General features: G+C 31.1%; 1 protein-coding gene across 1 annotated transcript in view; it reads right to left on the bottom strand.

Moving 5' to 3' along the window:
- Nucleotides 1-2,508, bottom strand: part of LOC126760455 (uncharacterized) — a 35,702-nt gene extending 33,194 nt beyond the window's left edge. The window contains exon 1 of the mRNA XM_050476097.1: nt 2,314-2,508. The gene's annotated coding sequence lies outside the window, so the exon portion shown is untranslated. The remainder of the gene's footprint in view (nt 1-2,313) is intronic.
- Between the last annotated feature and the right edge of the window lie 16,577 nt (nt 2,509-19,085).

A 19,085-nucleotide genomic window follows, 5' to 3' on the forward strand; every position in this document is an offset into this window, starting at 1 on the left:
GCACAAAATGTTAGAAAAGAATTATGGTATCCAACATTTACATTTGCTGTCTAAAAGTAGTATAGCAGTTAAATTCAGGAAAAATTTTGGTAATAATTTTTTTGAAAATATTTTATAGCACAAAAATTAAGCAACTATTTTTATAGCAATGATTATATAGTACACAAATCAAGGTAATAATGTTAGAGAAGATATTTTGTGGGAAAAAAAATATTTTTATAGCAATGATTATATAGCACACAAATCATAGTAATAATGTTATAGCAAAAAATGTATGGCTTAAAAAAAAAATTATTTCAACAAATGTGAAGCAAATAAATATTATTACGGAATAAAGTGAAATGTTAAATCTGTAATAATAGACATACATATGTATGTGATAAAATGTTTTTGAATTCAAAATACAAAATATGTAAATTACAGCAATATTATTATAGCAAACATTTTATAGCAAAAAATTATAGCAATGCATTCACAACAAACATTTTATAGCACACAAATTACAATAATAATGTTAAGAATAACCAAAAATATTGATAATATTGTTATAGCAAAAAATTATGGTAAAAGTGTTATAGCAAAAATTGTGAAAAAAAAAATTAAACCCACAAAAATTATTCCAACAAATGTGAAACAAATAAAAATTATAACGAAATATAATTAAATATTAAACTTATAATAACAGACATACTACATACATATGTATGTACATATGTACTATTTAGTATACGGAGTAATTAATTTTTTCTTTGCAAAATTTATAAATTTCTATATTTTTATAGCAAATACAAAATTAAAGAAAGTAGTTTACAGTCATTTTGCTACAGTAAAGTTGGAGGCTGTTTATTGCTTATTTTGGTTGCTACAGCCGAAAATGATAGTAAAAAATTTGTAACACACGCTGGAAAAATTTTGAACTAAAACTCGAAATCAAGACTCTTCAAGTACCCCACAAACCTCTTAGCATATCAGTCGCAAATTTTTCCTTCAGATTTGTTAAGTAGTGTTATTTTTCTTATTATAAAAATGTTTGGTAAAAAAATTATAGCAAACAAACAAAAATTTAAACGAAGTATAATCAAGTTTCATACATATTTACGTTCTGTTTTTCTTACGTTCTGTTAGAAAGTAATGTAAGAAAATGATTATAGCAAATCAAATTTATGGAAAAAATTGTATGATAATTTTTTGTTAATATATAAAATTATTGCAAAAATACAGGAAAAAAATAGATTAATTATAGCTATTTTTTTGCAAAAATGTAAGTCAAATCGTTATAAAGCAATTATTTATTTTACTATGGAAAAAAAAAATATAGTAATTTTTTTTATAGCAAGAAATTATGGAAAGGTATTAAAAATATTATAGCACAAAAATTATAGGAAATTTATTTTAGGTGAAATTCACATATGTATGTGAATGTTATACTATAAGGCATTAGTATTTAAATATTTCGGCTTACTATTAATGCTAAAGAAAAAACATAACATCAGTATCTTAATCAAATAGTTTCTTTTGGCAAGTAAAGTATCTGTCTTAAGGAAGATGATTTGTTGTTCTTGATAATTTATTTCTTCTGCTTTGAAATAAATAATAATATTTTTGATAGGATTAAATATTATAATTTAAGATTATTTTTTCCAGCAGGCTCTCAATTTGATTAGTGCTGATTGTTCTACAAAGTGTTATATGAAAAATTGCTACATCGGTCTAATTAAAAAAAGGTAAACTCAAATTTATTTAAAGGCGAATTTTAAGCAATACTAGCAATAACAATATCAAATAACTGCATATTAAAAGCTGTTTTTAAAGTTTTTTTCGTAGCAGTCAAAAACTAAGTGCTCAGCACACTTTTAAGTAAAGCTTCCAAGCACTTAAACAATTTTTTAACTGATAAAAATTTTATATTTTTGATAATTTCCCATATCAAATCGATTGTTAGTACTTATTATTCAATTTATAATAATAAAAAGTGCACAAGAAGTCAGAAAATTTTACTGCAAATTGCTTGCTATGGAATAATTGACGCCTTACTAATTAATTTTTCATTAAATTTTTTTGAATAAATTTAAACTGCGACTATTTTTCTACCGTTTATCTCATGTCACTTATTTTCACACCATCTGAGTTACCGAACTGCGGCGACATTCCCACGGAAAACACGCAAAAATTAATATTTAATTTACTATAGTTTTTGCTGAATTATATACGCATACTTTTTCACGCACACACTGCGTTTTTCAATCACAAATGGCAACTTCCTTATAAAATTAACCACTTTACCAGCAAACGCTACAGATTACAGCAACTTACCGCTTAAGAAATGGTGTCCAGTTTCCTTGTATAGCGTTCGTTGGGCGTTGTTGTTGGCGTCGGTTTATGTTGTTTGCTTTAATATTAAATGTGTATGGGTTTTAATTAACGGTATTTTTTAGCTGTTATTGTATCGATTTCTTGTGGTTCGCTGTCACTTTTGCAATTATAAATCAACGGCAAGCAAAATAAATGCAGCGCTATTAGGGAAGAAACCAAGAGAAGCAATCAAACAAACAAGCCAGTAACTTGCAAAGCAACAACAACACGGCAGCTGAGCTTAGTTAAACTTGCTATGAGGTTTTTTTTCTCGGGACAGCAGCAAAAATTGGATATGTTGGCAATCTTGTAATACTTGTCTTGCACTGTTAGTGGATTTACGGCGAACATGCGGATTTCCTTATCGAATGCGAATGAGTGGGATAAACCAATTGATAAAACAAGTCTTTACAATTTGATAGCAAAAAACAATTAAGAAAAGAAATTTATGACAAACAAATTTATGGGGACAAAATTATGGTAAACATTTTATAACAAAAATTATGGCAAACACTTGAATGGCGAAAAAATATAGTAAAACATGATATGGTGTAAAAACACGTATAACGAAAAATTGGGTTAAAAAAATTATGGCAACAATTTTATGGCAAAACTTTATGGCAAAAAAAGACGAAATCACAAACTTTACTGCCAAAATATTCATAGCAAAAAACTTTATAGCAAAAATTACAGCACACCATAAAAATTATGAGAAAAAGAGTATAGCAAACAAAAATTGGTGCCAAGAATTAGATATAATGCCGATGCCAAGAAGTGGATTTTTTATAACAAAATATTTTGATAAAAAAGGTATTAAGTAAAATGATAACCAAACAAATATAGCAAAAAATTATGGCATCCAATTTATAGCAAAAAAATTATGGCAACCAATTTATAGCAAAAAATTATGGCAAACAATTTATAAAAAAATTATGACAAAAAACATTTAGTCAAAAAACGACTGCAAAAATTGTTTACAACAACTGCCATTATTGATAAAACTACTATAGAAAAATTGTATGTCTAAAAATTATAGTAAAATAATTAAAAAAAAAATTTTATGACAGTAAAATGATAACTGAACAAAAAGCGAAAATTATGGCAATCAATTTATAACAAAAAAACGTGACGATGCCAAAAAATTTAGAACAAAAATGTTTAGTAAAAAAAAACGAAAACAAAACGGCCAAAATGCCATTATTGCAAAAAATATTTAGAAAAATTGTATGTTTATAGCAAAGCAAAAAAAGTAAAGCAAAACGTGTATGCAAAAACTAGAACAAAAATGTTTAGCTAAAAATTTAGCAAAAATATTGCTATATATTAATATTATGGAAAAAATTATAGCAAAGCAAAAAAGTCATTTCGAAAATTTATAGAAAAAAGTATAACAAAATTATGACAAAAAAGCTTATTGCAAAAAATATAAAAAGATTTTGCGAAAACATTAGTTTCTAGAGATTAGTGCATAAAATGATAGGAGAAAAGTATAGCTAGAAAAGTATAGCAAAAAAAAATATTGCAAAAAAATATCAAAAAGAGTTTTTGCAAAAACGTATGCGTAACGCAACTATATTGCATATGTATGTGTTCAAAAATGGTAAGTTGCCCTAGTTTTCAAGCATGCGTCATATAAAGTCTTATCTACATGCAGTTAAAACAGCGCACGATTACGTTTACTAGCTTAAAGTCCGATTTTATTGCTACACTGTAACGCCACATCGACACATTTTTTACATTTTTTTCCTGCATTTGTCACTATCACTCCAATAGGCATACATGCAGACATTTGCATGCAGCGATAATCGCATGCAATGATTTCTGCACTTTTTGCCACTTGCTTACAGCGCTGCACTGTCAAGCTGTGGCTGTCCAGCCGCCGCCTGAGTTGTTATTGCTATTTTGTAATGACCGGTTGTCTGTCGCTGGTCACTGTATGTATATCAGACACTCCTCTCGAATTTTCTATTTCACTCAATTTTACTTTTATTTTAATTTTTTGGTTTTGTTTTTGTGTTAGTCAGCTTTTAGTCAGTGCATGCGGCACATTTGTGGCAGGCCTTTCCATTTTTCGCGGTTCAAATTAAAATATTGCCCAATTGCGTTGTATAACCGGTGGCGTATGAGTAATATGCCACGAAAGTGCACGGAGGTGCATAGGTACATTTGCGGAATTTAAAAAAATTAATTTGTCAGTTAATTTTATAATTTTTTTTAATTAATTATTTTATCTCTTATTTTTCTCTTTTTCTTGATCTTATTCCTTAACAATTTTTTTTAATTCATTAAATATATTTTGAAATTTGTTGTTGTTGTTGTTAACTTATATATTTTTATTAAATAATTATTTATATTTAAATGTTTTAATTAATTGGTTTAATTAATTATTTTTTATATTTTTTAATTATTTTTATTATTTTTTTTTGTTTTTTTTTTTTAATTGAGATTAATCAATTTACTACTGCTAACGAATAAGCTTACATATACATATGTATCCCTCGATGTAAGTATGCAAACGACTATGGACATTCTAAGCACACGAAAAAACAGTTAGCTATCTAATAGCATTGACAGACGGCAGCGTTAAACCAGATTAATTGCATTTTTCGGGATTAATTCAGGAGTTACCACAGCTAACTCCGTTGCTGAATCAAAAATAACTCTCAAAATTTTAGGGAGTTTGTGAGATTTTCGTTGGCAACATTGTTAAAAATGGCCAATTTTCATCTATTGTGAATGAAATACAAGCAACCCTGACAGCTGTTTATCATATTCTCAATATAATATCAAAAAAACTTCTATGTTATGATGCAGTTTTAAAAATAATGTGTTGATATGTTTTTGTAATAAAAAATGGTTTGGTAAAAATTGGTCGGCTAACAACCGTAATGTTTATCTTCTATCAATTTTCATTGAAAATATTATAAAAAGGACAATGAGCTGTTTATGAGAGTTTCAAACTCGCATAGCTGCCGTCTGTCACCTACAAATTTGGATCTGATTAAGTGCGCAGTTAATCCGGATTAACGCTGCCGTCTGTCAAGGCTATAAGCGTAAGACTGGACCCTTAATTAACTTTCCAGCTACACACACAGCACGCCGCAGGAAAGGCAGCAAAATTCACCTCCCAACTAAGCTAACTAATGGTCAACATATGGAACACATCCAAGAAAAAATTATGCTCTTAATGTCGACAACCTTTTACCATACTGAGCAGAGAATTAGGCAAATGTGGTAAAAGAGAAAAACCGTCGTAAGGTGTTGGCCATATTGCATTCCTCAGCCCTCAAAGTTGCATCAGCATACCGAACAGTGGCAGGTGTCAGGTGACAATTTTAGTTGTAAGTGATAATTCCCCAATTGACCTTCAAGCATACGAAGGAAAAACACTCTGTGAGCTAAAGAAAGTATCTGAAAATGACAGGAACGCAATTGAACGATATCAGCATGGCAATAAAGATGGGAGAATGGAAGTCGTGGTAGATGGAAGGTCAGACATATGAGAAATTTAAACTCATGGACAAGTGGAAAATTTTGAGTAGTCGACTTCTACACAACAAAACTGCTATCTGACCACGGATATATCAAAAAAATGAGATAAAACTTCAAAACATTGAAAGAGTGGCCATGCCTTTACAATGAAGCAGCAGAAGACGACGCTGAACATGCATTCCTTAAATGTGTGCGATGGCAACGAGTACGCACCGCCGTAGTAGATCTAAAAGACGTTTAAACGTGGAGAATTTAATCAGCGTTATGCTGGAGAGCGAAGCAAAATGGGGAATTATCCAGAAATACCAATACTAATTTTGCCAAGCAGCAAATGCCGGCATGGCGCGCAGGTGTAGTTCTTTTAATGAGCAAAAGGGATCGCATTCCTAAAGTAATGTGAGGTTAGTACATTTTTATACCCTGAACAGGGTATATTAAGTTTGTCACGAAGTTTGTAACACCCAGAAGGAAGCGTCGGAGACCCTATAATAAAGTATATATATAAATTATCAGTATGTTGAACTGAGTCGATTTAGCCATGTACCGTCTGTCTGTCCGTTTGTCTGCCTGTATATATGTATACGAACTAGTCCTTCAGTTTTTAAGATATCGTTTTGAAATTTCGCAAACGTCATTTTCTCTTCAAGAAGCTGCTCATTTGTCGGAACGGCCGATATCGGACCACTATAACATATAGCTGCCATACAAACTGAACGATCGGAATCAAGTTCTTGTATGGAAAACTTTCACATTTGACAAGATATACTCACGAAATTTGGTACAGACTATTTTGTAAGGCAACAATGTATTCTCCGAAGAAAGTGTTCAGATCGGTTAACTATAGCATATAGCTGCCATACAAACCGAACGATCGGAATCAAGGGCTTGTATGGAAAACTTTCGCATTTGACAAGATATATTCACGAAATTTGGTACAGATTATTTTCTAAGGCAACAATGTAATCTCCGAAGAAATTGTTCAGATCGGTTTACTATAGCATATAGCTGTCATACAAACTGGACACATAGTTACTAAAATAAATGCACCGAAATTGGACATGGATTATTTTGCTTAAGGTAATAATATAATCCGAAAAAATTGTTGTTTCGGATTATTTTAGCATATAGCTGCCATTCAAACTGGACACATAGTTACTAAAAGAAATGCACCTGTGAAGGGTGTATTAGCTTCGGTGCAGCCGAAGTTAACGTTTTTTCTTGTTTTATTTTGTTTTATTTAAATTTAATTTTTTATATTTATTTTTATATTGGTTTATACATTTTAATTTTTTTTTTAATTTGTCGTGTTTTATTTTTTTTTTACATAACCTTATGTTTTTTCTTATTAATTTTTTTTCTTGTACTTTATGTGATATAATTTTATTTTATTTTTATTTTTTTTTATTTTTTTTTTCTTTTTTTTTATTATTTTTTTTATTTATTTTTATTTTTTTTATTTATTTTTATTTTTTTTTATTTTATTTTAATTTATTTTAATTTTATTTTATTTTATTTTATTTATTTTATTTTATTTTATTTTTATTTTATTTTATTTTATATTATTTTATTTTATTTTATTTTATTTTAATTTATTTTTTTTATTTATTTTATTTTATTTTATTTTATTTTATTTAATTTTAATTTAATTTAATTTAATTTAATTTAATTTAATTTAATTTAATTTAATTTAATTTAATTTAATTTAATTTAATTTAATTTAATTTAATTTAATTTAATTTAATTTAATTTAATTTAATTTAATTTAATTTAATTTATTTAATTTAATTTAATTTAATTTAATTTAATTTGATTTACTTTAATTTAATTTACTTTAATTTAATTTAATTTAATTTAATTTAATTCAATTTTATTTTATTTTAATATATTTTACTTCAACTCAATTTAATTTAATTTAGTTCGTTTTAATTTATTTATTAGCTTTATAACTTTTTATTCTATCTATTTTTTCAAAACAACTTCCAGTATCGAAATTCCACTAATTTCTTAGTCATACACACTTTCACTTTTGCTGCCATAAACTTTTATTAACGCCAGTCACAAATTCAGTTAACACATTTAATTAATAACTTTTGGTAAAAAATCGCAGAAATTTAATACAAACATTTTATTTTCATACTATTCCTTTTTGTTGTTTTTATGCACTCTTTCAGCGCTTTATCGTGTACATATTAATTACTAATAATTTATTTCGTTTGCCCACTGAACTGCTGACCAAGTAAGCAGCCAGCATTACAAGCCTTTTTCAGTGCGAACAATTCAAGCGTTGCCAGCCGCGCGGTCGGCCATCATCGAACCATTGGCTTTTGTATTGGCACTAGTAATCACCACTCAACCAATTCAGTTATGCCTTTTTGGTAGGCATAAAAACAAACACAATGAAACTATCACAGCAATATTTGTTTAGCCCGCTTTCGTTACAACGCTCCGATTGGCAGTCACCGCACAACTTTGTATCGTTGCCGTGCAATCACAATTTGTAACAAAAAACCCCAAACTGTAATAATTATTAGCTATTTTACTTTTAAATGTTATATTATCGGCAGCACACACACACACAAGCACAAACAAATGGAATTTGCAAGTAAGCACACCAATTCATACGCACTTTATTAACGGTTTTATTTGTTGCTTGATGCGCAACGCTCGTTTTGTTGAAACTTGCCGTTCGCTTCTTTCTTTATTTGCTACAATTTGTCGTTATTGTTGTTGCTGTTGTAGCAAATGCATACACTATTGACTTTATTGACTCGTTTGCCAGCACTTTCTGGGTCTTGGCCGTTGCGCGCTTTGCCTCACCTCATCACACACTTCACTTGTTGTCACTTAGCCAATATTACTTCACAGGCAGCTTGATTGCGTTCTTTTTGTTGACAGTTTAACCGCTATTCGCTTTTGTTCAAACCATACGCGTTGCCTTCCGATATTCAACTGTTGTCTGCACTGTGGCAATGTGCTGCACTGAGCTGCTGCTTGGCAACGATGAGTAGCTTATTTTAATTTGACTCAATCAAATGAGTATTTGAGTGGAATTAGACATATTTGAGTAGCAGAAACTGGAGTTATTACAAGAGAGGAAATATGTTAGGATTTAGCTTTAAGACCTTTCAAGACAAAATATTGCAGGTTTCTTGCTCTATTTTGGAATTCATCAATAATTCCTTAAGTCCAGAACTCTATATTTATATTAAAAGTGTGAGTGTTCTCTGACCTGGCTTTATATATACATATGATTCAAGGCGAATTCCTTGTCATTCGTTTTATATGTATTAGCGCTTCTTTAGAGGATTAGCCGAAATGAAAACATTGCCTAACTTTCTTAACATTGATGGGCGCATGTATGGATAATAGTTAAATGAAGATTTAGAGTAGGCGTGTGAGGTAAAGAGCGCTGAATTACCTCTGTTTTCTCATTCTAATACTTTCGGACCAAAAATGCTTTTTTACAGTTTTCTGAAAAATTTACGTGATAATTTTTCCTTGAAGATTAGGGTTTTTTTGTCGATATCGATTTTATATCGAAATAAGGTTTCCTCCCTAACATTTTAAATACAACCAAAATGCTGTATGTTTGGGAAATAAGAGTGTAAGTCTACGCCAACTTTCGAGAAATAATTTTTTTTTGTAAAAGTTAAAAATAAAAAACCAAAAAAAATGTGATATTTGAGTTTTTCACATAAAATTTAAGATTCTGTGTAAAAGGTTTTAGTACAAAAGTTGTAGACCTTTCTATTGCCTACAACTTTGTCAACTAACTTTTTTCTATACAACTCATAGTTTTTCCGGAAATCGATATAAACCGTTTTTAAATGCTTAAAAACTCAGCCAGACCCTACCATTTCCTCTTCTTGACCTCGCATCGCTCGTAAATTATTTTCACCTTAATTATTGTTTTTTATCTTTTGTTTTGAATGAGTGCCAAAATACCAAGAATTTCTTTAAATTTTTACGGTTCTCAAAGGATTTTGTACAATTCTAAAAGGTAGATATTAAGAGATGATAGGCTTATATACGTATCGGAGCATCGAACGCCATATAGCCTTCACAGTTGAAGATGCTTTGCAGGAGCCTAATTTTAATTGATTTTCTAGATTTTTCTACCCAGAAGTAAGTATATAAAGTTGCAAGAAACTCGGGATATCAGCATATTCTTGTTCAAATATCAACGTAATATTCAATTATTAAACTGTGTCACCATTTTTCATGCTTCAGCCATCACTTTTTCAATAAAAGAAAAATCTCCACCTTAATGTCAAAACCTAACGCTGAAGTTATTAGAAAAAACTGCCGAATTGTTAGTTTTTTTTAACGGTTATAAACCTGGATTCGCTTCGGCTATCATGATCTCATGAGCTCATTGCTCTCAACAAGTTTATCCTGGTTTTAGTTATTTTAACCACCCGTTGTTCAATCGGCGCCCATGCGGTGAGACTAAAAAAGTATTGATGGATGTCAGTTGCTGGCCTCACAACACTTCCTTATTGTATACAAAATTATGATGTTTTTATTGACCGTCGATGCTTTGACAAGAACTCGCAATGCACGACACCAAAAATCGAAGATCAACTAATACGCGTCCAAGCAAATCCGCTGTCAAAAACAAAACAATCGAAAGTCGATTCTAGTTTTCTACATACCTCATGTAAAAAATATATTTCCATTACATTTTATAAATTTGCGGGTTGTTTAGACCCAGAACAGGGTATATTACAGGGTCCGGTACTCGAAGTGCCAATTAAAAAAGTCATAAGTTCGGTTTGGAAAATTATTTTTATTTATTTTAAAAGTACATAAATTCAGGACCAATTCACTTTTGCTCGATATGACCAACTTTTGCCTTAACTATGGCCTTGAGACGGTCAAAAAACGAGTCGCAAGTTGCCCGAATGTGACTTTCCGGTATTTTGGCCCACTCACGGACAATGGTTTTCTTCAGCATCTCTAGAGTGGTGTACTTTTTACTTCGGATCTTGCTCTCCAAAATGGCTCAGAGAGAATAATTCATTGGATTCGCATCTGGTGAATTCGAAAGCCATTGTGTGGTCGTAATGAAGTTCGGAACGTTGTTTTTCAGCCATTCTTGGTTCACCCGCGCTTTGTGAGACGGTACTGAGTCTTATTGTAGAGCGCCCATCAGCGGTGACAGCGGCCCAAACCGTTATTTGTGGCGGGTGCTGCCTACTGGTGGCCAACCGATGACTTAGATTCTCGTATGAATGGTCGGTCAAGTAAACCCTATCGTTTTTAGAGTTTACGAATTGCTCAATTGGAAAAATTTTTTCGTCAGAAAACATAATGTTCGGAATTTTACCGTTTTCGGCCAAGCGAAGCCACTGCTTCGCTCTCTCAAATCTTACTTGTTGCTGCTTCGGTGTGAGATCATGGGCCTTTTGGAACTTGTAACTCTTGCCCTTGAGCTCGTTTTTCAATATGCGTCAGATGCAGTGGTCGGATATTTTCAGTTCTTTAGCCATTTGATTGGCACTTCGTCGTGGATTTCGCTCAAGTCGCTTCTTCACTTTACGAACCATCTCACGTGACGTTGCAGCCTTTTGATGACCACCACCACGGCGCTTTGCGGTGCTACCAGTATCATTGTAACGACATAAACAAAAAAATTTTTCACATCAAGGTGTTTGAGCTCACGAACAATGCTGGCTGTGATTTTCCACCTAAATATAAAGCAATCACACTATTACGTTTGAATTCCAACGCTGATCACTTTTTTTTGCGTTCACTTTTGGCAAAACGCTTTTGTGCACTTGTGAACAATACTCCGAACTGTCATTCAGCAAATTCATAAACAGCTGATTCCAGTGCGACAGCTGCGCGAACGGTCTGAAGTTGGTTACACTTCGAGTGCCGGGCCCTGTAAGCTAGCGAAGCGAAGTTGGTAACATCCGGAAGGAATATATATATATATATATAATAGTCAGCATGACGAGCTGAGTCGACTAAGCCATAACCGATTGTTCGTCCGTTTGTATATACGCGAACTAGTGTCTCAATTTTCCAGATATCTATTTAAAATTCTTCATACGTCCTTTTCTCCCAGCGAAGTAGCTCATTTTCCGTAACTACCGATATCTGACTTTTAAAGCATATAGCTGCCACACAAACTCAACAATCAGAATAAAGTTCTTGTATGAAACAATTTTTTATCTGACAAGATATCTTCACGAAATTTGGCACGAATTATTTTGCAAAGCATCGGTAAAATATCCGAAGAAATTGTTCAGATTGGATCAATATAGTATATAGCTACCATACAAACTAAACGATTTGATAATGTATCTTCATGAAATTTGGCACGTAATATTGCTCAAAACAAGGTTATATTATTTGAAGAAATTTTCCAAATCGGGCCTTATATCATCAAATCGATTTTCATACAAACTTAACGCAAACTTAGTGCTTGTATGGCAAAGTTTATCATTTGACAAGATATCTTCACGAAATACGATATAGACTATTATTTAAGGCAACGCCATAATATCCGAAGAAATTTTTCGGATCGAAGTACTATATCATATAGCTGCCATGCAAACTGAACAATCAACATCAAGTTCTTGTATAGAGAAGTTTCTTTTTTGTAAAGGGTATTCCAGCTTCGGTGCAAACACGGTTTTATTTATCTTTTATTCAAATGCCAAAATTTGCTGAGACAAAATTTGTAACTCACGAAACAGTTATTAAATAAGTATGTAGTATGTGTCTCTTGAAGGTTACTTCTGAGCTAAAGTTAACTTAAGTAATATTTCGATTGAATATGATTCTTGTGTCGCCTTTTTATGGAAATGATATGAACTTTTTGTCCGGCTTATTAGATTCAGCATTAAAATGAAGTACCGCTAGCTGCAGAAAGTTGTTGTTGTAGTAAGAGAAATCCGCCGTGTTGACAGTCTTTGGTCGGATAAAAATCCGTGTCCGTTACGGTTACATAGACCCGACTGTCGTGGGAACGAGCTGTAAACAGTCTTTATCGCGATGCTGAGAATGTTATGCGCTTATTTTTCTGATTTTTTTCACTCATTGGAAGATTTACCTTACAATTTACATCATATTACTGATATCTATTATAATTTTATATCAATTATAAATATTCATGACAATTTCGTTTGCAAAACAAAACAAAAAGTGCAAAAAAATTTTAATTTACACGCTCATTTGCGTTTAGTGCAGAGCAATAAGCTAGTAGATTAACCAAAAGCCAACTCAAATATAGCTGAAATACTTGCGCCTGTATCGTAAATCTGCAAATTTGCATACACATATCGATTACTAAATATTTAAACCAATTTCTTCAACTAATTTTTACAACACAGCTATGCTAATGCGCAGGAGCGGCCCACCTTGACCATAGACTTGTCAACAGAAGCGCCGCGAATGCATGCAATTGACGCAATAAACATACACACACCCAACAACAACTAATTGGCAATTAACAACAAGCTATTACAACAGCAATAACAACAACAAACATGAGTGCAATGCACTCACAAGAGCAGACACCTGTTGGAACAGCAAATCAATGCCGGCGGCATAAAACAAACCAACTCAAAAGAGAGTGAAAAGAGCGTAAAAAAAGTTGTGAGTAGATAATATATAGTAAACAGTTATTGTAAATGAGTGAAAGAGCAACTTGTTGCACAATTTCTCAAATTCTGCTTTGGTAATTTACAAATCAATCAATGGTGAGCAGACAGCGGTGGTTGGGCGCCTGCTGTGCCGCAGTGTATACATATAATTACAAGTGGCGATTACCAACATGAATTGCAGAATACTTAATTTACTTTTTTTTTAATATTTTCTGCATTTCTTCACTTTTCTTGTAGTTTTTTGTGAAAATTTTTGTATATTTATAATACAGCGGACTAAGCAGCCACTTTGCCACAGCTGAAAAACTTTTCTATCACCAACAAATAAATATCTCCAATTTGCTCAATGCGTGACAGACACTTCATATCAGCCATTTACATAATAACCCACGAAAAAAAAACTTTAACAAGCGTTACTTCAAGCTAATTAATGCGCTTTAGCGCCGCTGCCACCAAACATTGCATGCATTTGCCACGCACTTGTTGCACACATGTGCCTTCTTCTCTACATATACATACACGATACACATATACATCATTTCTTACATACACACAGCCATTTATTTGTTTATCGCCTGGCACTTATTTACAACGCGCCTCAATTTGCTTGCGTACATGCAACAGCCTGCATTTCCTCACTCGTTGCTGCTTAATTTAGGTTTGCACTCGGCTGTGCCACTAATGATAAACCGCCAGCTAGCATTTACCCAGTCATCTACGTAAAAAAGTGGCCAACTTGTCGGTGACAGTTGTGCGTGTTTGTTTCTTCGTTTATTGCGCAAAGTCACTTGAGTGAGAGTCGCTTGAAAATGAAAACCGAAGACTTAAGACACAAACTTGCAATGACGGATTTCAGTCTAATGCGCTTAGCCGGCAAAGCAAACTCATTTCAATATTATTTTTACTAGCAAACTAGTTGTAGATTTGTAATATTTTATTAATAGATACAACGTTGCCACCAATTTCGATTTAGTAGCAGCAACTTGGAAGAAATTTCAAGTGAGGAATCACAAGCAAATTGCATAAATTCCGCTGAAATTCTTTTAAATATATAGTATAAGAAAAAATTTTAAGATCGGTTGATCCGAAGCTAAAATACGCTTCACAAATGAAACTTCTTCATACAAGAACTTGATTCATGATGCAAAAAAATAACTCAAAACTGTTTTATAAACTTTCGCTTTGCTTCATTGGCAATTAGAGTGGTCGCTTTGATAAATTTGTATACAACAATTGTTGTTTTGTACAGAGTACATCCGATAATTTACGTTTCCGGTTCGTATTTTCCTGTTTGGATTTCAAACCAAAAATATGGCACCGTTTTTTTATTTCCGGTTCAATTTGTCCCTTTTCAAAAATTTCCTTCCCAAAAATTTGGTACCGTTATTTTTTTCCCCAGTTTATACTAACATACTGCACAAATTATGTTGCACTTCCGTTGTACCTTTCCGCTTTTCGTTTCCGTTTCCGGTTCCCAACTTCCTTTTTCACCTCCAACCCGGAAGTATGGTATCGCTATTTGATTTCCGGGCATACGGCCCTACCTTTTGATCACCTTTTCCGGTTATAACTTTCTGTTTGATTTTCGCGCCGGAAATATGGTACCGTTAGTTTATATCTGACCTCTGTCTATACTAAAATTCGCCTGAATTATGTCCCTCTTCCATTGTATCATTTTGCTTCTTTGCATTTGCAAAATTTCTTATTGAACCGGAAGCAAATTTTCTCTACAAGTTTCCTGTATTCCAGACTTCTTTATAGGGAGTAAACACTTCCTGTTTATGAAGCGATATCTACTTCAGTTTTAAGCCGGGGCAGTTTATCTTTCCAGTTCGAAAATTGTATGTCGTTACTCCATTTCATGTCGTGCTTTCCATGGACTACTATTTAATGTCGTGCACCAATTCCAGCTTACACATTCCCTTGTCATTAAATCATTATCATTAAAAGCTTAAATACTAGCTAAACCAATTCATATGATTTTGAAATCGTTGTGATTGAAAACTCCATTCTTTATGTAATAATCTCAAAATCAAATGCTACAGCTGCAAATTCATGCAAGAAAAACACACATCCAACGAACCCCAACGACCTTCACAAAAGACTTAAGCAGCGAACTCGCTGCTAAACACGACGACTCGGTGCTCACAGTAATAGAAGCATGCATACATTAACAAATGTATTGGCATGTGTATAGGCGCATATGTATATGTGCTTATGCTCTAATCTAAAATGTATAAAACGCTTATCACGCGCCTCACTGCATTTCTAGGCAAAAGCAGATAAAGTAAAGAAATTACGCATCTTTTTAATTGATGTGCGTTGTAGGCATATAAATACTTATACATAATTGCTCGTTATGCGTGTGTGCTCAAGTGGAAATGTTTTATTTGACAACTTCGCTTCTTCGTTTTGTGAGATTAATTTTTAAAAGTTATTACAAATTTTGGTCTACATTATTTCAAATTATTATATGTTTTCCAATTTATAATTTAGTTTGGTTTACTTTTCAATATATTTTATTTTTTTTTTTTGCTTTTTAATTTGTTGCATTATTTTGCTTATTTTTAGATTCCTTTCTTCTCAATTAATAAGTTTTTAATCGTGAATTTACTTTGTATTATTTTTTAAGAATATATTATTTTCATTTATTTAAAATGAATTTTGTATTTTTTAATATTTATTCCTCTTTCATTTTTTTTGTTTATATATTTTTTTATAGACATAATTGTAAGTTTTGTTTTTAATATTAATATTTTTAAACAGTTATTTTATTTTATTAATTTTTTTCTCAATTTCAATTTTAAAATTTTTATATATTTTCTAATTTTTGAAGTAAATAAATTTATTATATTTATTTCTATCTATTTACTTTTTGTTTTTAAAATTTTTCATCTCTATCTTTTATCTATAAAGCTTTTCTTTATTAATCATAAGAACCATTTGATTTTGTATCATCTTTCCAACTTTTTTTTTTGTTTAATTATATAAACATTATTTTTTCATTTATGTATTTACATTGTGGCAAAATACCCGGAAATTGTAACTTAATTCCCCGAGTAAATGATATATCAAAAAAAATTATCAAAATTGGTAGGACAGTCCTTAATTGATTTTTAGAATAATAATACCGAACAAAGAATTTGTCTCAAATTTTGTATTTTTAACCAAATTTCTTGTGCGGAATCGTTGAGAAATTTTGAAATTGTTATGTATTTTCTAATTTTTTATAGTTTTAAAAAAAAAAAATAATTATTATTAAATTAAATTTTTATTTTTATAATTTTCCAGGACATCTAGTTTTGGATAAAACTTTTCTTCATTAATGAAAATATTAAAATTTTTTAAATCTTTTCATCTTAATTTTGTGCTTATGTAATAAGTATTTTTTGTTTAATTATACAAGTATATAAGGCGAGAGATAAACAGGACTTTTCGACATCTCTCAGGAGTGTCATCTATATATCGACTCGCGTCTTTTTCGATTATCCAGTGAGAATTTGGAATGCTGATTGTTATTGCGTTTTAAAATGTTTTGTTATCGGTGGAAAAGGACGCACAAAGAGCCAACATTAAATTTTGTTTTAAAATTTGTAAAACTTTTACCGAAACGTTTCAATTGATAAAACAAGTTTATGGCGATGATTGCCTATCCGTAGCAGAGTGCACCAGTGGTTTCAACGTTTTCAAAATGGTCGTGAGGACATAAATGACGATCAACATGTGGGCCAATCAAAATCTTTAATCACCGGAAATTCCATCGAAACTGTTCGTTAATTCGTCAAAAGTCAGCCGAAATCATCATTGAAATTCATGGAAATGGAATTGAACATCTCCAAAACATCGATTTATCGCATTTTGACCGAACATTTACGAAAGGTATGTGCACGGTTTGTTCCGCACGAATTGACTGACGACCAAAAATTGTTCAGAATTCAACATTCGAATGCTTGTGACCGATTATTTCATTTTAACCATTAACCACTCCCCGTATTCACCTGATATGACATCGTGCGACTTATTGCTTTTCGGTAAAATGCATTTGCCCATGAAAGGAAAGCGTTACGCCGACGTAGAGACCATTCAATTCATCTTAAAAGACGAAATATTCTTGGCGTATTTGGAGTTAAATTTTCGGTTATTAGTATAGTCCCATTTTAATTTTGACGAAATATACATATCACTTTTTGTCATCAACTGTAGTATTTGTAGCAAAGCTTGAAACGATTATTGACTTTTTCGCGGTATAAAAACTAAATTTTTAGTAACAGACTAAAAGTTATTAAGAGGCAGATCCAGAAAAGTTTTTCGCTTAACATTTTCAGTTACAACTTTTTGTGTGTACTGCTCATGTGATGACGAAAGCTTGTCTACTTGAGAACATGAGAAAAAATATTAATAAGTTGAATGTTGGGAGGAGACATTCTTTTCAAGGACGATAGTCCCTTCATCAGTCGAACGTTTACGTTTGGAGGAAGGTTTCGGATTATTTCTTCAATTTAAATGATTCAAAAAGCATTTCATAATGCCTTAATTTTTCCATAAGGGTCTCAAATTCACGGCCGATTTCTTAGAAATTATTGCATGCCTGCCTGACTTTAAATAGCTCAATTTCTGTCGCTCTACATTTTATGCAAGACCAGCGCAAGCTCTTACTATCAAGAATTGAATCTAAAATCCTGCCTGCCAGTCCAGCAGATTTAAGATGGACAAACCCGTCACACAGCCAACAAGAAACAAAACGTTCAGACTCACCTTTCACAGTGAAATTCGGGAAATCGCAAGTCATTATGATGAATAATAATGAAAAATAAACAACAATTTAAATTAAAAAAAAAAACAAACAAAGTAAAAAATATAAGTAAAGAGAGCAATGATCAAAAAATTTGGTATTGATTTTATTTTATTTTTAATTCTTAATAATATTTTTTTATTTTTTATCTTATTTTTAACATTTTAATTAGCTTTTATTTTTTTTCAATTTCAGTTTTTTGTATTTTATAGTTTTTTATGAATTTTTAATAATATTATTTATTTTTTTTTGCTAATTTTTTATTTGCATAAGAAATAATAATGTAATTTTTCGATTTTTACTTATATATGGTAGTTTTTAATATTTTTAAGTATTTATTAAATTTTTTTAATATTTAATAATTTTTTAAATATAATATAAAAAACATTTTTTATTGTTGTATTTTTGTGTAATTGATCCTTTTTGTAATCTTTTTTTTTTTTTTTATTTTTATTTTAATTTTCTAAAATTTCTTAATAATTTTTTTTTAATTCCAGTGTTTTTCCGTAAAATTTTTCCTATCAAACTGCTCATACATATGTATATTAATTGGAGCTCAAAGGTTTTTAGCTAAACAATTTATGTTTAATTTTTTTCAAAATTGCATAGCTGTGAAGACTTCATAAATCACTTTTTTAAATTCGAATTAGTGGTTATTTATAAATTTTTCTATTTTCATTTTTGTTTTGGCTTTTTTACCACTCTTTAATTGCTATGTGCCAGTTGCTTCCTCAATTGGCGTGGTCTTTCTATTAATGACATTAATTTGTTTCAATATTTTGTAGTTGGGTGAGTTTTCAGTGTTGCTGTTGTTGTTGTTATATGATGCGTGC

This window comes from Bactrocera neohumeralis, chromosome 5 (assembly GCF_024586455.1).
Source record: "Bactrocera neohumeralis isolate Rockhampton chromosome 5, APGP_CSIRO_Bneo_wtdbg2-racon-allhic-juicebox.fasta_v2, whole genome shotgun sequence".
NCBI lineage: Eukaryota > Metazoa > Arthropoda > Insecta > Diptera > Tephritidae > Bactrocera > Bactrocera neohumeralis.